We start from the raw sequence: 21,300 nt of genomic DNA, 5'->3' as shown, positions 1-21,300 counted from the left end.
AATATCTTGCATTAGTGTGGTACATTTGTTATAATCGATGAACTGATACATTATTTTTTTATTGAAGTATAGTAGATTTACAACATTGTGTTCATTTCAGGTATACAGAAAAGTGATTCGGTTATACATACATATATGTATATATCTATATACTTTTTTTCAATTCTGTTCCATTATAGTTTATTACAAGATATTGAATATAGTTCCCTGTGCTATACAGTAAATCCTTGTTGTTTATCTGTTTTATATATGGTAGTGTGCATCTGTTAATCTATTGATACATCATTATAAACTAAAGTCCATAGTTTACATTAGAGTGCATTTGTGTTGTACAGTTTTATGGGTTTTGACAAATGTGTAAAGCCATGTATCTACCATTACAGTATCATACAGAATAGTTTCCCTACCCTCAAAATCCTCTGTGCTCTGCCTGTTCATCCCTCCCTCTCCATTGCCCCTTGGCAACCACTGATCTTCTTTCTATCTCCATAGTTTTGCCTCTTCCAGAAGATCATACAGTTGGAATCATACAGTATGTAGCCTTTCCAGATCGGCTTCTTTCACTTAGTAATATACATGTAAGATTCCTCCATGTCTTCATGACTTGATGGCTCATTTCTTTTCAGCACTGAATAATATTCCATCGTGTGGATATTTATTTATTTGTTTATTGGTCCATTCACCTACTGAAGGACATCTTGGTGGCTCCCATTCTTGGCAATTATGAATAAAGTTGCCATCAATGTCTGTGTGCGGGTTTTTGTGCAGACATGGTTTTCAACTCCCTTGGGTAAATACCTAAGTGTGCTTGCTGGGCCCTATGGTAAGACCATGTCTAGTCCCGTAAAGACTAGACAAACACTAGACAAACTGTCTTCCAAAGTGTCTGTGCCATTTTGTGACCTCAGGTTGGTTGATTTTAATATCAGCGGAAAAAGCAAACCACAACCTATGCAACACAGGCTCTGAAGGATCCTGGGAAGAGAAGCCACTGCCTCCCTGTCACCACAGACCCTCAGCTGACCCACCCTCAGTAACGGCTCATCACTGCAGGCCTCTCCTCACCAGGTGCTGGGCAGCACTTTCCACAAGAGTGCAGTCAACTCTCATTCCTGTGCCGCTCTCTCGAGCGCTAGGTGCTGGGGACTTAGCAGTGAGCACAGCTGTCAGCATTCCCCCCATGGAGCTTACCTCCCAGGGAGACTGGTCTTGCCGCCCTCACCTGAGAACATAGAGATGCTGGGCCCTGTGCCAAGTGTCTCCCTCCATGTTCTCATTTCATCCCTGCTTCAACCCTGGGAGGTAGGAGGTCGGTGCCATTATTCTGCCCGTTTTGCTGGCGAAAATCTAAAGCAGAGAGAGGTTAAGTCATTTGTCCAAGGTCACACGGCTGGTCAATGGCAGGGCCAGTCTGGATCTAACCCACAAGGCATTATGGCCTCCTGGGAGCTGCAAGACCCTGCAGCAGAGACCATGACCTCACTGTCCCCTGAGGGTACCTCTCATGGCCTCTGCCCCTCCCTCTGAGGCCAGAGCCGGCCCCTTCAGTATCATTCTTGGGGGTGCAGGGGTGGGTGTGCGGTGGGGAGAGGCTGTAATCTGCCTGCCACCATCCTGCATCAGAGAGCCTCCCGCCTAGCCACTCGTGCTTGCTGACGGCTTCTGTGGGGGCCAAGGTAAGCAGGACACAGCCTGAACCTCCCCTGCCACCACTGTAAAGTGAGTGTGTTCAGGCCCCGGGCTGGGAGTCTGGGACCCACGTCCTGGTTCTGCTTGTCTTTGGTATGACTTGGGGCGAGTCCTCGCTGGACTTGGGTGCCCTGGCTCTAAAGTGAGGGATTTATCGGGTTCCTCCAGCATGGGCATTTAATTTTTTTCAAAAAACCATTAGAGACCCTGAAAAGAACAATACCAATTTTGTGTAACATGTTGATTATAACTGCTATGGCAGTTCCTAGAAAAGAGAGGTTAGTGCAGATTAAAAAAAGAAAGAAAGAAAAAGATTTCATGAATTTGTGTCAGTTCTCAAGGCAGCATCTCTACAAAGGTGGCTGATGAGAAGAGGGGTCTTTATCGATGAGCAGAAAGACCACAAGGGGCCAAGGTCACGTGTGCAGCAGGCTCTGACCTGCACCCAGCCCAGGACCTGCCCCTCTGGAGTTTCCAGGACCAAACATGGCCTAACCCACAGGCACTGTTTCATTCTGGGCACAGACTTTCACAGTCCCCAAACCATGCTACCCTCTGGCTGGTCCCTTCTGGTCGACGTCATACAGGCTAAATTTTATATGAAACTCGGAGCCCTCACAGGAACAGCTGGAAAAGGTTCTGAGTCCGAGGACTTGGTTTGAGCAGGGATGCTTGAAAGCTGGATGCTTCTGAGAAGGTCACTCAGCTTCTCTACGCCACCATCTTCCTGACTATGAACCGTCCTGGAGGGAGTTTGCAGGCAGGAACCACACCTTTTCATGTGTGCATCCCCAGCAGGTAGCACAGACCCTGGGATACTGCAGATGCTCACTAAATGGGTTAAATCTATCCCACCTGCCTGACAGGTATGTGGGAAAATATTTTTTTTAATTATAAAGCATCACGCAAATGTTAGCTAATATTAACTAATATTAATGCTAATATTAGTTAATATGAGTGTTAGGCTGTTGGTCATACAGTTCCGATTCACAGTTAGTCTTCCTGTTGCTACCGAAAGCTAAGAGCAATCAGAGCAAAGGGCATAGGTGTTTGTGGCCACACATTTGCAGACAGATGTGGGCCTCCCACATTCCTAGTGTCTGTACACTCGGGGAGGAGAGAAGACGACATGAGGATGGAGAAAGGGAGGGATGTCAGATTGCACAGCCTGGTCAAGGGCCAACCGTTTCTCCCTACGTCATCAGGCTGGAGCCAGAACCCTCTGCTCCTTGACCGCTGCTTCCTTCTCTCCTTGGGGAGAACCACGAGCGTGTGCCCTGCAGAGGCCTGGCCCTTGACAGATAGCACCGGCTGGTCCTGGAGCCAAGGGCTGGGGAGACGGAGTCTGGATGATGCCCTTTGGCCCATTTCCAGCCATTCCTGGAGATTCAAGAAAACAAATCATTAGTCTGAAGTGTTCCTTAATGAGAGCAAGGCAGCCAGATTGTTGGGTTTGAGACTCCCCAGGTCAGGGTCTGGGAAGGCACCTGAAATCATTAAGGACCTTTTCCTGGCTGAGGGGCCATGAACTGGAAACTCATCTCTCCAGAGGTGAAGTGGTACCCAACACCTGGGAGGATGGATGGGGTGTGGGGTGGGTAACTATTAGCTTGTAAATTTGCTAACTTCACATTCTCACCTAGAATCATAATTTTATTTACTTACTTTTTTTGTGTGTGTGTGTGGCACGCGGGCCTCTCACCGCTGCGGCCTCTCCCGCCGCGGAGCACAGGCTCCGGACGCGCAGGCTCAGTGGCCACGGCCCACGGGCCCAGCCGCTCCGCGGCATGTGGGATCCTCCCGGACCGGGGCACGAACCCGCGTCCCCTGCATCGGCAGGCGGACCCCCCAACCACTGCGCCACCAGGGAAGCCCCCAATTTACTTACTTTTTAAGTTGAAAGTGACCTTAGCAATCACTCCCTCAACTTGCAGATGAGAAGACTAAGGCTCAGAGAGAGAAGGAGTCTTGTCCAGAGCTCCTGTCGACTTCCCTTGTCTCGCAAGCCTGGATTTTTTTTTCCCCTTTATTTTCCTTATACCATTATTTTTTGAGGCTTAGAGCACGTTCCAAGAAAAAAATCAGGACACTGAAAAAAAAAATTATCCATGCTATTCATTCACTCTCAACTCGGGGAAGCTGTTGGCTCTAATGACCTTTCCAAATTCATAAAATCTGTAAATGCTCAATTGTTTATTGCACACATTGAGCTACACCTCTATAAATGGCTCGAGGGACTTGCACGCCCGCCTGGAATATTTAGCTCGAGGGCTCTGCAGCCAGCAGACATGCTATGTAGTCTAGGCAGGGGAGCTGGGGCCGGATTTCCTGACAAAGGAGGCAAGGCCTGTTGTCCTTCCCAGAGCCTCCAGGGAGCAGCCCACAGTGTGCTCAGAGCCCGTGGCAGACAAAAAATGTTAGTGACAATCTCTGTCCAAGGCTCCTTTCAGAGATTTGGGGGGAGAGACAAACCTTCCTGACATGAGTATAGAATAGTTCCCAAACAAGTGCTTGATTGCTGCTGTGTGACGTTCGGAGAAAGCAGAGGTGGGAGGTTCTGGAAGGCTTGTTGGAGGAGGTGGAATTTGATGTAGATCCACTAGAAAGGGTAGGATTAGGTCAGGTGGAGGCCACAGGAAAGGGCTTTCTAGTCAGGGAGCAAGGAGGAGAATGAGCCCACGTGCCTCAGGGAGGAAGCAGGCACGGGGCATGGGGGTTGGGACTCCTGGGTGGAAGGAGGCCCCACTCCGGGGGGTGATGGTATTTGGACTCCAGGAAGTGGTCACAAGAAGACCCTGTTCCGGACTTCCCTGGTGGCACAGTGGTTGAGAGTCCGCCTGCCGATGCAGGGGACACGGGTTCGTGCCCAGGTCTGGGAAGATCCCACATGCTGCGGAGCAGCTGGGCCCGTGAGCCATGGCCACTGAGCCTGCGTGTCCAGAGCCTGTGCTCTGCAACGGGAGAGGCCACAGTGGTGAGAGGCCCACGTACCGCAAAAAAAAAAAAAAAAGACCCTGTTCCTTATGCTCAGACACCTCCATCTGTGACTACGTTGCACGAACACCATGTTTACAAGCCATGGGTTCCCTGGCCCAGAGTCACACTGCCTAGTTTGCCCTTGAGTCCTGGTGACAGTCTCCCTGTCTGAGCTTGTGAACAACACGGGCTATTTTGACTTCCAAGATGAAGTGGACGAAAGTCTTGTAGAGAAACCCTGTGTATGTGGTACTGTTACTGCAGGAGGATTTTTTTTTAATTGTGGTAAAGTATACATAACATAACACTTACCATGTTAACCATTTTTAAGTGTACAGGTTAGTGGCATCAAGTTTATTCACATTGTTGTACAACCATTGCCACCATCCATCTCTAGAACTTTTTCATCTTCCCCAAATTAAACATGAACTCCCCATTCCCACCTCTCTCCCCAGCCCCCAGTAACCTCTCTATTCTACTTTCTGTCTCTATGAATCTGACTACCCTAGATACCCATATAAGTGGAATCATACAGCATTTGTCCTTTTCTGGCTGGTTTATTTCACTTAGCATAATGTCCTCAAGTTCATCCATGTTGTAGGATATGTCAGAATCTCCTTCCTTTGTAAGGCTGAATAACATTCCATCACATGCATAGACCACATTTTGTTTACCCATTCATCCCGTGGACGCTTGGGTTGCTCCCATCTCCTGCCTGCTGTGAGTAATGCTGCTGTGAACATGGGTGTGTGAATATCTGCTGAAGTCCCTTGCAGGATGATTTTGAGCTTTTTAAAAAAAGGGCTTCAGCCTTTCAAATTATCAGGGGTGATCAACTGGCCCTCTCTGCTATCACTCCACGAGGAGCAGATTGCCAGCTTGCTGCTCCCCACATGTGAAGACTCTCCTGCCTTGAGCAGAGCTCTTCATTACCCTCTGCCAGGGACACAGATTGAAGGCTGGACTCTGTGTGCCTGTGGCCTTTCCCCACGCCACGCTAAGCTGCTTCAGTCTGCGTGCTAGCCAGTGTCGAGGCCTCTTTGCCTTCACTTCTTATCCTGAAACACATCAGTCACGTTGAATTTGTCTCTCGCTGAGGTAGCAAGTGCTTTGCACTCTTGCTTGGTAGGTTCTTTCTCTTACCTCCTAAAATGTATTTAGCCACGATTGTAAAACCCAAGGGAAATCACTCAGGCAGAGTTCTCCCTTCTCGTCCTGTATCCTCACCACCCCCACCCCCTCCAAAAATCTCCATACGCTGCTGAAGAACTAAGGGGCATCCTGTCTTGAAGCATCCCTACCTCTGGACATTAATTGGCTCTACAGATCCCATACTCACCTAAAACACATTAAAGTGATGGCATGCTCAGGCAGAAAGGCAGGAGAACTCACAGTTTAGGTTGGCATTGTCATTAACTCAAGTCTTTGATGTCAACTCCCTCCCGCACCGAATGTCCTGCCTGGCCTTACAGTCAACCTCCGAAATGCATTTTCTGGCCTTTGTTGGTTTGTGTCAGCTCTTGAACATTATTTAAATGTAGTTTGGGGCCCATGCATGCAATTACCATTGTGTTATTATTCAGAACCAGATTGTTAAGATTCAGGCAGCTGTACAAGGAGATGCCCTGTGCTGTGAGGTCCAATTTAGGAGGGCCTTCTGAGCTGGCGCGCAGCGTTGCTAGGCAACCCCATGCTACAGAAGAGGAGGCCTCGCTCCGGAGTGGGAAGAAGCCCAGCACCTTCAGGGAATTGGAGGCAGTGGTCAATCTGAGACTGGCATGGCGCCGGGGAGGGGGAGGGAGGCGACGTGGGCTGAACCCGGAGGAGGGGGGATCTTGCCAGGGACGCCCCCCCCGCCCAACTAGCACAGGTTGTTCTTGGGAGGGGAGAGTGCTGCTGGGAGTGAGAATGCAGAGAAAGTGCAGAAGACAGAGGTCGGCCACGAAACAGCTGAAGGATACCCAGAGCAGATGCTAATATGTTTCTCCATCCCTTTCTTCTCTTTGCAGGAAATGAGCAGGTTTGCAAAAAAACTGCTGGCCTGAAATTTAAGAAGAAGGCGTCGTTGCTTGTGAGTCTGAATTTTGCTTTCTTAGGTCTGTGGTTTGACAATGTTCCTGGGAAGTGGGTGGGTTCCCCTGTTTGGGGCAGGGAGCATGACCTTGATGGAGTCGGGCTTTTGGTTCTTCTGGAAGGTGCCTCTGGCTGGGTGGGGCTGGACCCAGGGGTGTAAGGCTGTGAAGGTGCATGGTTTGAACCCTGGCTCTGCCTCTGAGTGGAGGGTGCACCCACTGGCTCACGAAAGAGAGTCGCTCCCTTGTGGTTGATTGGTGTGCAAGGAAAGCAGGACTCCTCTGGTATGAGGATGATGTGCGCTTTTTTTTTTAACCCTGGGACCACAGACAGTTTGTACAATTCCAGGTTTGCTGCTAGGGTGACCTTACTTAGAACAGTAAATTCTCATATAGGCCATTTAACAGTGTGTTAAACTAAGAGCAATCATATGACCCAATCCATTACTCAATCTGAGAATATTATTAATTCACCAGGCACCTGGCACTACAAAAGAAGCAGCAGGTTCAGGCTCTGTTTTGGAGGAGCTGTCAGTCCAGTGTGGGAAGAGAAGACATCTGCACATGAGACCATGAAAGAACTTTATGAGAGGGCATACGTCCTGCTCTGGCCCATATTGCACAGGCAGAAATGCTGGTGATGAGAGTGATTAGGGAAGGCTTCCTGGGGAAAGAGAGACATGAGCTGGGCTGATGGAGGAGGGAGGCTGTTCCAGGGGGAAAAGAACAAGGCACAGGTGCCAGGATGGGAACACACAATGGCTCACATGGAGGATGTCATAGACATGGGTCTAATGAGGGAGGGGAGGAAACACTGGTGACACTGGGCAGGGCCAGATGGTACAGGGCTTGAAATGGCTTCATGAATTCCAAAAAGAATCACGATGGAGTAAAGTGTCCCTCATCTATGTAAGTAAAATTAAGTTTCTGCCAGTTTATGACTCATTATGTGAAAATGGCCATATGGATTTTTCAACAAGTTTGAGGTTGTATTTGAGATTAATATATACACTGGATAGATTACAGGAAATTCACATTGGGCATACTCCTTGTATCTCAGTGAGAGAAAGAGAGAGAGAGACAGGGAGAGATACATCCTTCTCCAGACAGCTGCAACTAAGGATCTTGAGATCAGTGATGGGGACATACCCTAAGCTCCAGGTGGACAGTCACCAGGACAGTGCTCCCCATGTCCACTTGCTTTTCCCTGGAGCTGCTTTTCACACAGGGAGCTCTAGGCACTATGCCCAGGATGAGGAGCAGCTGGGGTTTATTTATTTAACAAAGGTTAATTAATTACTAGTTCCAAGCAAGCAGGAAGAGCTTGCTTGTTCTAAATGTCAAGAACAACATCCAGTATTTATGTAGCCTTGCCAGTTTGCAGCACACTTGAGAGTATTGCCTCATCTGAACTTCACAAAGCCTCCGTCAGGTAGTGCCATTTTGCAGATGAGGAAGCTGAAGCTCGGAGTAGTTAAATATTTTGTTGGAGTTTGCTCAGCTGGTAGAGCTGATGTTCATGCTGACTTTCCACTGCACGTCACTGGATGTCTGATTGTGGAGCAGGCCTTCTGGGTCCGCCCCTGCCTCCTGCTCATTCGTCCTGGGGAAGGAGAGTGCTGTGCGGTCCCACCGGGTCTGGCTGTGGGAACTCTGTTGTGGATGGTCACCGTTTTGCTGTGCTGCCTTTCATGGGATATATGATATCAGACGGGTGGTTTTGACTGGGCAGGAAAATGGTCATGGTTCTGCCCTCAAAGACAAAGGCTCACGTGTGCTTCTATCACCAGGGACAATCCTCTGGAAAGATGCAGGAGGGCTGCATTTGGAGCCATTGTTGACTGACTTAGGTTGGGTTCCCTAGAAGCAGAGCCTGAGACAAGGATTCAGATGCACATGATGTAGCAAAAGAGAGCATGAGGGAAAGCTTGTAAGGGAGAGGGAAGCAGGGTCAGGAAGGAGGAGCTGAGCAAAGATGTGTCAAGGCAAGTCTCTCCTTGGCTGGGTGCCCAGCAGGAAAAAGGGTCTGAGTGGGGCATTGGTCACATTCACTACCCTGCCATGAGCATCAGTGCTGTGAAGACAGCCAAAGGTAGTTTTCACCTAACCTGGCAGTAATTTTCATTGCATTTTAAGAGTATAGGCATTAAAATAGAAATCAATGGTGTCAAAGTCTGTCTTCACTGAAATAACTATGTGCTTTTTAAAAGTATAATTTTATTCTTAATAGGTAATACAGTTCCATGGCCCTACATGCAAAAGTACCAAAAAGTATACTGTGAAAAATCTCCTTCCCACCTCTGTCTGCAAGCAGTCCAGCTCCTCCCCTGGTGACAACCAATATTACCCAGATTTGGGGTTACTTGGCGATGATAGTCTACACATATTGACAATGGTGTGGTTTAGATTTCAAAGTTTTGGTGAGTCTGATTGCAGTACAGTAAGACACCACCTACTTGGTCCTCAAGAATCAATCAGTAACACTGGGTCTATTCCAGAACGGGTTGAGCTGAAATGTACCTTTAATTTGGAGAGAGAGCAGTTCACCAAGTCAGCTCTCAGTGGAATGTTCAAAAGGCATAAAACCTTTATAAACATTTCCAAACTCCTTAGAGTTACTATATAAACAATTGATATAAGAATAGCAAATTATTATTATTTCCTCATTAAAGCAAATCACCTATAAAAGAGCTTGAGATGCTGTGCTACAGTCCTTGAAATTTCCAAATATTTTACATAATTTAAAATTTCATGAAATTCACTAATTCAAATCATTGCCGTCTCACTGCATTTGTCATCTAATGTCATTTGCGTATCGTTTGATAGCTCACTGAAATGTGTATTGTTTCCAAAGTGTGTTTAGATCTACTGCAGTGTCAGCACCTTGTGAATTCTCACTGTGGTTTCCTTTTATGAAATGACTTCACTGTGTAATTTGGAGATACTTTCTCAACATAGGAGCTGGTCAGCGATGGCGTGGGCTCCTTTGTTGGTGAGCTCCCTGTCCTAGGAGGTGTTGAAAGAGCAGTCTGTCAGCAAAGTTACGAAGGAAGTCTACCCTACGTGACAGGCAGGTTTAGAAGACTTTTAAGTTGCTGTCGTAGCTGCGTCTGGTTTATGTGGCTTCGTTATCATTATTACCTTTATAGGCCATTTACCTCGCTTGAAATGCAGGCTATCAGGCTCACACTGCACACTTATCTTCCGAATTTTGGTTCCACAGGTTTTGTCTAATGCCTATAAATGTCCAAGTAGAACTTATTTTGTCATCTCATAGGCCTGGCATGTATGTTTTCCGCTCTCCATTGTGTTTACATTCTCTCTCGGGTCGCAAGAAAACCCTCTAACTTGTGCGGGACCTGTTCAAGCCCCAAGACAGATCTTGGTGGCACACCCACGAGGCAATAAAAAAAAAACCTCATTTCCGTCCAAGAAATAGAATCATTATCTTGATTGAAATAACATCTTTCCTCAACCTGCAGCCAGATAAAGGATCAAATTGGTGGAGTTTCCTTATCACAGCACAGAGTTTGCAGGGCCCAGAATAATGGCCTGTGAGCTGCTGCTGGGGCGAGTTCTATAAGGCAGAGCCCGCATCTCCTGGGCTGATTTGTCTTATATGATGTCTGGTGCAATGTAAAATAATTCCATTGATGACACATATGATTATATTAAATGGAGAAGGTAGTGTAAAGCCTAGAATAGTGAGAGCAATATATGCAACTACTGGTATGATTATGGTGGTAGTTTTTCACTAGGCAACATCTAACATGTATGGGCAATTACAGGAGTGACTGAAAGCTGGAGATGTTTTAGGATGTAGACTTTTAGGATGTGACTGTTCTAGCATCCTCTGTTCACTAGGCCTTAGCTTCCCAGGACTGCAGTCAGAGTAAGGGGGTGACTGGGTCCTAGTTTGGGGTGAACAGCTGGAGGCCAGAAAAGCAACATCTTTGGGAAGGAAAATGAAAGAGCTGTGGGCAAGGAGGCAGGGGTCCTGGGTTCCAGCCCAGATCCACCACTGTCACCACGCAGATGGGGCTTTGGGGTTCCAGCCTGCCTACTGTTCAGAGAGGGTTACATGGAGGTGTCAGGAGAAGGAGGTGAGGCGATGTTTGGGCAAAGTCCAGGATACCAGCTGCACTCTCAGTCTTCCCTGTTCCCCGTCCACTGAGAGGGGAGGCTCTGCGATATCCCAGGCATTTTTGAGTGCTTACTCTAAGACAGGCATGTTATAACGATGCTACATGTATTAAGTCAACCCTCACAACAACCTTATGCATTAGAAACTTGTATTATCTGCCTTTTACAGGTGAGAAGGAGCAAAGAGTTTCAGTAACTTGCCCAGGGTCACACAGCCAGTCAGGGGTGGAGCTGGGATTTAAAGCCGAGCAGTCTGGTTGGAGGTCTTGAAAATTTAAAATAGACTACGTGGGCTTCCCTGGTGGCGCAGTGGTTGAGAGTCTGCCTGCCGATGCAGGGGACGCGGGTTCGTGCCCCGGTCCGGGAAGATCCCACATGCCCCGGAGTGGCTAGGCCTGTGAGCCATGGCTGCTGATCCCACGCATCCGGAGCCTGTGCTCCACAGCGGGAGAGGCCACAACAGTGAGAGGCCCGCATACCGCAAAATAAATAAATAAATAAATAAAATAGACTACATTAGGACTAAATAATACAGTTCAAACATCTGGGGCTTTTTACCAAGCCTTAAGCTACTTCTCCCTGTGATAGGGAGAAGTAATCATAATAATAGTGATGATGATGGTATCTTTGTAATATTCCAGGAGACCTAAGATGGTTCCTCTGGCAGAGGTGGGACATTGAATGAAATTCTAGCCAAGGTTCCTGATCTTGGGCACCTGGTAGCTCAGATCCTTTCTTGGCTTGGGATCCTGCAAAGCTGTCCCCAGCTGCACGCACACTGTAGAGCAAGCACCAAGGTATGCAGGACTTGCCCCCAGTGACTTGGCCTCTGTCTGGTCCATTCCCCCATCTTCCTGGGGAGCCCTCCCAGGCCCTGGGGGCCATGCTGTCTGCCAAGACTTCCGCAGAGAAGGAAACCATCCCCCTACACCCCGCCCCACTCCTGCTTCACTCCCTCTCTCCCCAAGCACATCGTAAGTGAAATGAAAGCCTGTATCTTCAGAATCTTGTTTTCAGAGGAGTGCTGGCCTGCCGGTGAGCGTTCCTGATTACCATGGCAATCACCAGCCGAATGGAGTGATTTTATAATACATTTCCATCAGAAATATGAACAGGTGTGCAGGGGAAATCAACATTTATCAACAAGATAGGTCTTGGGAGATTAATAGTGAATTTCAGATTGCTCAAGGAAACAAAAGGAAGGAAGAAAGAATTCATACTTTTGCTTGCAGTCAAGGTCCTTCCAGCCTTACCTCTGACCATTTCCCACCCCATCTCACTCCCACCCCCACCTCTGAGCTTTTCACTCACAGTTCTCCTTGCCCTTCTCTCTCCTCTCTCCTTTCCACTGCTTAACCATCTGTCAAAGCCCAGCTCCTCCAGGAAGCCCTCCTTGGATCACTGAGTCTACAGGAATCTCTGCCTTCTCTGACACTTTGCAGCGCCCGCACTGGGCCTGTGCAGTCTCCCTCAGTCCTAGCCAGCTAGGAGAACCCCTGAGGGACCTGTATTCATCTACTTTGCAACCCAGGCCACCAGGCACAGACCCTGCTTAGCCAACTCTTATCAGCTGGGGGCTCTGGTCCCACCCACAGCCCTCAAGGACAATGAGCCTCCAATGAGCTAAGAACCTCACTGTATTCCTCCGGGCCCAATTATAAACACCACCATGTTACCTCTCAGTGACTCTAGAGCTCAGAGTGCCGAAATCGAGATTTGTTTGTTCCTGGAAGATTAAAGGAATTCATTTGCATTGTGGTACTCCTTCCAGAGATGAAGGCTGCAGTGGGGAATCCAAGGAAACATGCAAAGCAGTTCGATTGCTAAGCCTCAGGGCCCCAGAGTCATCACTCCCCTCACCCCTTCAAAATCAGTTCTGGCCCTGGATATGGGAAACCACACTCTTGGGACCAGGAGGGGCCTTCCCTCTCTGCTCGAGGCCACCCTGGGCTCCAAGGGGATGGGGGGCTCTAGTGCTGGGTAGGGCCGAGGAAGGGGCAACCTTGCGCACCCGGCCCTGGGCCTTTGTCCTGGGCCCGCAAGTGTCTCTGACACAGCACATCAGGGTTTGTCACGGTGTGAGCAGGAGACCAGAGGGACTTGACAGAGGCCTCGGCATGAAAGGCCTTCTTCACTTTCAGGCAGGACAATGCATCAGAGGAGTCGCCCGCTCTGACGGCGCAAGAGGCATTAGCTGATATTTGGATTTTAAGAGAATGAATGATAAAGAGCCTGCGTGTCTCTCAGAACTAATTTTGAAGAACGGCTTCTGCCACACATTCCTCTAGTTGAATCAGGCTCCTAAAGAATTAATAACAAAAGGTTTAACCAAACAAACAAACAAAAAAGGCATTCCTCCACCAACTTTTCTCTTTTTTAATTCCCTTCTTATAATGCTTCTCAGTTAGCAGTAACTTATGAAAAAATGAAATAGAGTTGGAACGGGAAGCCGTGAGCCTCAGAAGAAGGCTGAAGTGGCAGTGCTTGCTTTTGTTCTGCGACGTGAATAGCTTCGTGGTGGGTCCCCTTACTGAGCGTGGTAACGGGGCCTCAAGGGCAGACACACACCTGACACGTCTATGGGGGAGGGCCTGGCCTCCCTCCACAGGTGTCTGCACGAGGCAGGGACTGGCGGCAAGCAGGTGGCAGACTCAAAGTGAGCAATCTGAAGAGAGTTGAGACCAAAGGCCAGCACAGGACGTAGGGAACCCACAGGACCCAGTGCAGGGCCCCAGGGCTATTGACACGGGGGAGCGGAGCGGTTACACCTCTGGGGCTGAAGGGGCAGGGAGAGCGAGGCTGCTGAAAGCAGAGGGAGCGAGGGTGCTGTGCTGGGGACCACCTTGCCTGGGCTGTGACCTGAGGTGCCCCGGAAGCCAGAGAGACAAGGCATTAACACCCAACCTCCCTCTCTCCCTCCCTGCAGGCTCCTCCGGGGCCTCCACTGGCTGAGCCAACAGGAAGGAGGGCAGAGGGCAAGGGGCCATTGCTCTGGTCTGTGGGGTCAGCCTCTGGGCACAGAGCCAAGTGAGAGGTGCAGAGTGAGCCTGGAGGGGCCACGGGGGACAGCAGCGCAGCGCCTCTGCCCACGTGGCAGGCCGGGGACAGAGGAGGAGGCCCAACATCCTTGTCAGGGCGGACCTGGTCTTAGGGCCCATTTCAGGGCCTCCAGAAAAGTCCTCAGCCTATTCTCCAGGGACCACCCTTCTTTTCACTGACACATACTATACTGTCACAGCGGGTTCCTCTGGGAGAGGAAAGCTGGGGCCATGCTGAATGCACACTGAAATGCCATCTGATCCCTCACCAGAAGGGGCTCCAGCAAGGTGCCAAGAGAGCCACCAGGAGTGGGCCGCAAAGGAGATGCCAGCCGAAGAAAAGTGGGGGTCGGGGTCGGAGCAAGAACACAGAGGCTCAGTCCGCCAGAGGCTAGCCCGGGACAGTGCCTGTCCAGGGTCACAGTCCTGCGGGAGGGCACTATGGCTCTCAGAGCTGCAGGCAGCTCTCAGCTCTCCTCCCTGCAGAGCTCACGGTGATCCTGCCTTTTGCATGGCCAGCCAGCATAACCTGTTTCAACTGTCTAACAACCCAGGAGGTGGGTATGGCCCTACAGAGGAGGAGCGCAGACAGAGAGGAAAAGCACTGGCTCAAGGCCCCATTGAACCCAGATGGCTTGATTTCTGAACTGCCTCCTGGCCTGGCCACCTGCCCGGGGTCTCCTGGCAGAGGAGGGTCTGCACCTGCAGAGACGGGAACGTCATTCAAATGTTGGAACATACATTTAAAATTGTTTTATTTGGAAATAATTTCAGATTAAAGAAAAACTGCAAAAAATTAAAATAATACAAAGCAGACCCTTACATCTTTATATTCTAGAATCATCTATTGTTAAAATTTTACCCCATTTCCTTTATCATCTGTGCTGTCTCTTTCTACCTATCATTCTCTCTTTCTCACACACACACACACATGCACACACACATTTTGTCTGAACCACTTGAGGGTGTTACCCCTAATTACTTCAGTATGTGTTTCCTAAGAATAGCCATATTCCCCAGCAAACCATAGTATTAATTGATCAATGCATGTAGCATTAATGCATACTTTTATCTAATTACCACTCTACGTGGTGTGTTCCAATTTCGTCAGTTAACCTTTGGATGTGCTTTATGGCATATCCCTCTCCACCGAGGATCCCGTCTAGGGCCGGGTGTTGAATTTAGTTGTTATGTCTCTTTGGCCTTCTTTAATCTGGGACATTTTCACAGCCTTTCTTTGTCTTTTAGGACTTTGAGATTTGTAAAGAATACAAATGCCCCCTTATTTTTCATTAAATGTTCCTCATTTGGGGTTTGTCTGATGTTTCCTTGTCATTAGATTCAGGTTATACATTCTTGGCAGAATCCTGCCTGGACAACCTTGGGTTCTTCTCAGGCAATCACATCAGGAGACACTCACTGGTCCTCACTGGTGATTTAATCTTGATCTCCCAGTCAAGGTATTGCCAATTTCTCCACTCTATGAGGATTGTGTTTTTTCTCCCTTATAACTAGTATGCAGTCTATGGGGAGACACTTTTAAGTACCCTGCTCTTCGTTGATTTCCCGCGAGATGTAGTACCCATTGATGACTCTTGCCTGATCCAATTGTTAACACGATGGTTGCTGCAAATCGATGCTTTTCCAGCTCCAGCATTACCTCCATATTTACCAGTTGGCCCTTGGCATTCTACTGTAGCAGTAGAACTTATTTGTATTGCAAGCAGTATACATTTACTATTGTAAGCAATAAAATGTATTTATTTGTACATCTCATGAATTTCTGTTTTTCCAAGAGTTTATTATTTCTCACGGTACTCAATTATTTTAGCGATTAAATTGCCCCAGAGTTGACCCATAGGAGCCCCTCTAAGCTAACTCCCGTGATATTTTGCTATGCCACCGTCCCTGTTATGGAGCACTTTCTTACTTCCTGGCATAACAAGAGGTTCCAGGCTCGTCTTGTACTTGCCTGGTGCTAGGCTGGAAATCAGTCATTTCTCTGAGAAGTGCTACTTCCTTTTGGTGGGGAACTGTATTAGAGCCCAAGATCTGGGCTCTGGGTATGCTCATTGCTGCTGAGTGTCTTTGCTTCTTGGCCCCTTCAAGGGCCAGAATGAGGAAATACATGTATGTATAAACACATATACATAACTTTCACAATACATATACATGTATACACACGTGCACATAAACATGCATATACATTTACATATTCATATGTGAGAGATTATGAGTCCACACCAGTACTTCCAAATCCAATCCACCTCCACAGGGTTGCTTCTTGTCTTCCTCCATACCATATTTATGCCTTTCTTTCACAGTGAAAACCCAGGTTCCCCAAACCAACACATTCACTCATTTGCTTAATCCTATATTACATCTAAAATAGCGTCGGAGGGGGCTTCCCTGGTGGCGCAGTGGTTGAGAGTCCACCTGCCGATGCAGGGGACGTGGGTTCGTGCCCCGGTCCGGGAGGATCCCACATGCCACCGTGGAGCGGCTGGGCCCACGAGCCATGGCCGCTGAGCCTGTGCGTCTGGAGCCTGTGCCCCGCAATGGGAGAGGCCACAGCAGTGAGAGGCCCGCGTACCGCAAAAAAATAAAAAAATAAAAATAAATAAAATAAAATAGTGTCGGAATTTCTTCACCCACACTGCTACAATCAACAAACCTTCCTCCCTCACTCTAACCCGCCTTTGCTGTGTTCATAAGTAACTTGGATTAGTCCTTCCTTCCTTTTTTCTTTTCCTGCTCTTCAATATGGTTATAATATTTATTTGAAATACAGTTAGGTTCATTTTTTTTCAGTTTTCTTTCAATTTTAGGGATTTTTCCTTCCCATTCTTATTGATTTAATTTTATTTTTTAATGGGTTGAATTTTTTTTTGAGGCTGTGCTGTGCAGCATGCAGGATCTTCACTCCCTGAGCAGGGATTGAACCTGTGTGCCCGGCAGTGGAAGCATGGAGTCCTAACCACTGGACCACCAGGGAATTCCCTAGGTTGAATATGTTAATACATACTTTCAAAAGTCAGAACTAGGGCCTCCCTGGTGGCGCAGTGGTTGAGAGTCCGCCTGCCGATGCAGGGGATACGGGTTCGTGCCCCGGTCTGGGAGGATCCCATATGCCGCGGAGCGGCTGGGCCCGTGAGCCATGGCCGCTGGGCCTGCGCATCCGGAGCCTGTGCTCCGCAACGGGGGAGGCCACAACAGTGAGAGGCCCGCATACCGCAAAAAAAAAAAAAAAAAAAAAAAAAAAAAGTCAGAACTATACAAAAAGACATATTAAGAGAACACTCACTCTCTCTCTCCTGTGTTCCTTCTATCCCACCCCCACTTGTAGGTAACCAACTTAATTGTTTGATGCTTACACTTCTATTGCTTTTTGTAAAAACTAGCACATTTTTATATATGTTTTAAATTTTCCCCCTCTTTTTTACATAAAAGATAGCATATTATATATGCTTTTTAAATACTTTGCTTTACGCATTTAGTCTCCTGGAAGACACTCCATACCATTCATAGAGTTCTTCCTCATTGTTTTTTATAGCTGCATAGTACTCTGTGTATGCATACCATAGTTTATCCAACCACTCTCCTACGCATGACCATAAAATGATTATAAATAATGCTGCAAAGCTTGTGCATGTGTTTTATATGCTTGGAAGTGTATCTTCAGGGTAAATTTCTAGGAATGGGGTTACTGGATTAAAGAGCAAATGTGCATGGATTTCCAGATACCCCTCCATGGCACTGTACCAGTTTGCATTCCTGCCTGTTTCTTCATAACCTTGCCAAAGAAGGTATTGTCAAGTTTTGAAACTTTTGCCAATCTCATGAGTATGAAATGGTATCTCAGTGTAGTTTTTTCGGTTTTTTTTGCGGTACACGGGCCTCTCACTGTTGTGGCCTCTCCCGTTGCGGAGCACAGGCTCCGGACGCACAGGCTCAGCGGCCATGGCTCATGGGCCCAGCCGCTCCACGGCATGTGGGATCTTCCCGGACCAGGGCACGAACCTGTGTCCCCTGCATCGGCAGGCAGACTCTCAACCTCTGCGCCACCAGTGAAGCCCTCAGTGTAGTTTTAATTTGTATTTCTCTTATTATGGTGAAGTTGAATATTTTTTCACATATTTAAGCCTAATTTTTATATTCCTTTTGAAGTAATCCATCCTTTTGCCCATTTTTCTATTGCCCACTTTTCTATTGGGTTTTTGATTATTTGTCCCTCAATTCTTAACAGTTTTTTAATATACTAGTGATATTAAACTTTTATCTATAATATATATGGCAAATATTTTCTCCTAGTTTATCATTTACCTTTGATTTTACGTGTGGTGTTTGCCATATAATTAAAAAATTTTTATATAGTAAAATTCATCTATCTCTTATAGCCTCTGGATTTTCAGTCATAGTTGGAAAGTCTTTCCCTACACCCATGTGGAAACGTCATTTTTGACGGCTATGTAATATTTCACTGCAAAGATTAAACCATCCTTTTTATATAGATTATTAGATGAATTGGAGTTCCTAGGCAGATGGAGCAGAGGGCAGAAGAGTGCAGAGGGGGAGCAGCTTGAAGGTTGGAGGTGTGAAAGCCTTGCACCCTGTTGGTTTCGGGATGGGGACAGAGGAAAAGTGGTCCCTGTCCTGCAGCGATGGGCACTCACGCAAGGAATCAAATCTCGCCCTCATGGCACAATCCAGTGTCGGGACCCACAAGGGAGTGCTGTGGGAGCATCAGAGGACTGGCAGGTCCTTTGGCCTGGGCTCAGGGACCTTGGGGCAGGGCTGGGACCAGGGTGGGGCAAGTGAGGCACACTGGGCAAATTTAAGGAGGCCTCACTCTCAGGGTGGTGCAAGTGCGGGACTGGCACCTGGGAGAGAGGACCTCCTTAAATTCTGTTCCCTGGGCACCTCACTTGCCTCCCCTGGTCCTTGCCCTTCTTTGGGGAGAAGCAGGACTTGAACTGGGCCTGAGGAAAAGTGGAAGTAAATGAATGGGGCTGGGGAGGTACTGTCGGCCTTGGCTGAGCCAGTAGGAGTAGCATGTTCTGTCCATCAGAGGACTGGCTACATCGGAAAGTGGCATGGGCTGGAAAGGGAGGAGTCTGGATTTCATCCAAGTTCTGGGAAGCCACTGCAGGACTTTAAGAAATTTAAGATATTCTGCCAAATTGGGGGAAACAGGGCTGATAATAGTCTCTTCCAAGAGTTGATGTGAAAATTATATAAGACAATCAACACAGGGCCTGGTGTGGAGTGGAAGCTCAATAGGCACGAGTTTCCTGTGCTTTGAGGGCATCTACTGACTTTCTTAATCAAGTTTCTAGTCTAATGCCCTTGACACACTGGGACTGTTCAAATCACAATGTAGGAGTAGAAAATTATGCTAAACAAATCTTGAAGGACACTAACTGTTCACACACCTTGGGAAGAGGAAGATGGCATTGTTCAAGGGCTACCATGGAGGCAGCTTCAAGGCATCCATTTTACAGAAATGGAAACTAAGTTCCAGCAAGGGTCTCACAGTGTGTTAATGGCTCATGGTGGGTTAACGTTTGTGATCCCAGAAGTCGCCTCGAGAGAGACACGGACGCTTACTCCCACTCTGCCCTCTGCCCACCCTCCCCCAGCCCTAGAAAGCACGGGAGCTTATGTGCCAGAGGCTTTCCCAGCAGCTTTGCCAAGCGTTTCCTCCCTGAACCGTGCTGACCCTGAAGGGAGAAAAGCAAAAGGCTAGAAGGAGGCAAAAGACAGGGCTGGGAGAGAGCAGCCTGCCCCACTGCCCTCTCCACCCCCAGGCCACAGCCCTGCGGGAGGGGCTGCCAAAGGACCCAGGTCTGTCATTTCCCTCCTCTGCCCGGCATCAGAAGAGGCCCAGTGAAGCCCATTCCCCGTGGCCCTCTGTGTCCTGTCAATCAAGTGTGTGGGAAAAATCATAAGTCTGCAGCCCTGTGGCCGGAGTTCAGCCTTCAGACCTCGCTTATCTGCTCTCCCCCAGGCTCCTGCTGATTGAGGCCAGGAGGTTGGCTGAATCTCCCAGACCACATTTGAGGAGGGAGGGCATGCCGATGCCGGTCCCCACTCCCACCTCTCACACCCGCAGGGCCTTCCCCTCCCACGCCTGTCAGGGCTAAAGCTCTCCCTGAGAGATCTAAACCGTCCTGGAGTGGAGGCCCACCAGCCCTTCTTCCTGCTCTGCCAGGCTCGTGGAAGTGGCCACCCAATGACCTGCATGGTGTTACTGAAGGAAAGCCCCCACTTCAGCCTCATCTTCCCACCAGGGGGCTGCTTCAAGTCCGTCCCGAAAGCTTCTTCAGCCTCTGTCCCTGGCCCGAAGCCTGTCTGTCCTTAGTGGCCCAACCCAGCACCACATCTTCCCAGATGCCTTTCTCTGCGCCAGTCAGAATGCGCTTCCCCCTCTGCCTGCAGCCTGCACACGTAGGTTTAACGTCTTGGGCAGGCCTTGCCATGTGTGTCTTTCATTACAGGTGGTTGTGAAGGGACTGTCTGCCCCTTTCAGTATGAACTGCCTGAGAGTCAGCGATATTTCTCAATCAGCTTTGAATCCACCCCCTGCCAAATGCTGAACACACAACATCAGTGTTGATTGAGTTGCCTGTCTTTAAAGACAGGAAGGATTAAGCCTGAACTCTGGCCGGACATTTGTTGAGTGGCCTTGGAGAAGCCACTTAACCTGTCTGAGCCTCTACTTGCTCATCCATTCAATGGGATGATCACATGTGCCTCGCAGGGCCCTTGCACCGACAGAGTGAGCAGTGTGCCCAGCACAGAACCTGACCCCCGATAGGCACATATCCCTTCACTCACAGGCATTTACCATGTGCTTTCTGTGTGCCAGGCTGCAGGGCAGCCAGAGGGCGACAGTGAACATGTGAGTGCACGTCTGCAAAGTGATGCTGAGAGCCCACTCTGTCCAGGTTGTGCTGGGGCTGGTATACCAGCAGGCGCTCCCATTGTGGGGACAGTGGGTTTTCTAGGCCTTTCCAACCAAACAGTTGCTGAGACCGGCTCCCAGAAGGATGATTTCTGGGGTATTCCTGACAGAGCAGAGCGCCTGGCCTAGGTGAGGAAGTGAGGGCTGAGAGGGAGAGGGGAATTCAAAAGAAACGGAGGGCCAGGCTCCTGATCTCAAAGAGCTCGTGACGTGTCCCACCCAGGGCTCTCCACGAGGGAGTGAGATGGCCAGAGCAGTCCTGGGTTCCTCCTTTGGGGAAACCAGGTGTCAGCCATCCTGGGGTAGAAGCCAGGAGACCGGCTTTGTCCTGCTTTAAGAGCCAGGCCTGGGAGCTCCGCAGGCCGGGGGTCCACAGGCACAGGCAGGGCTGGGGGAGAGCAAGCGAGACCCCAGGTCA

General features: G+C 48.7%; 1 protein-coding gene across 6 annotated transcripts in view; it reads left to right on the top strand.

Annotated features, from left to right (window-relative positions):
• ZBTB7C (zinc finger and BTB domain containing 7C) overlaps window positions 1-21,300 on the top strand; it is a gene marked incomplete at its 5' end in the record, with an annotated part of 374,377 nt that overhangs the window by 223,323 nt on the left and 129,754 nt on the right. For 5 of the 6 annotated variants that reach the window (XR_014295747.1, XR_014295748.1, XM_082640978.1 and 2 more), the window contains one exon: window positions 6,675-6,736. Of the gene's footprint in view, window positions 1-6,674; window positions 6,737-7,214; window positions 8,230-21,300 lie in introns of those variants that run through there. The other variant, XR_014295749.1, reaches the window with a different exon arrangement.

Source organism: Mesoplodon mirus (assembly GCF_964341445.2).
Source record: "Mesoplodon mirus genome assembly, chromosome: 13".
In the NCBI taxonomy this organism is placed as follows: domain Eukaryota; kingdom Metazoa; phylum Chordata; class Mammalia; order Artiodactyla; family Ziphiidae; genus Mesoplodon; species Mesoplodon mirus.
This window is presented reverse-complemented; position numbering and strand designations above follow the sequence as displayed.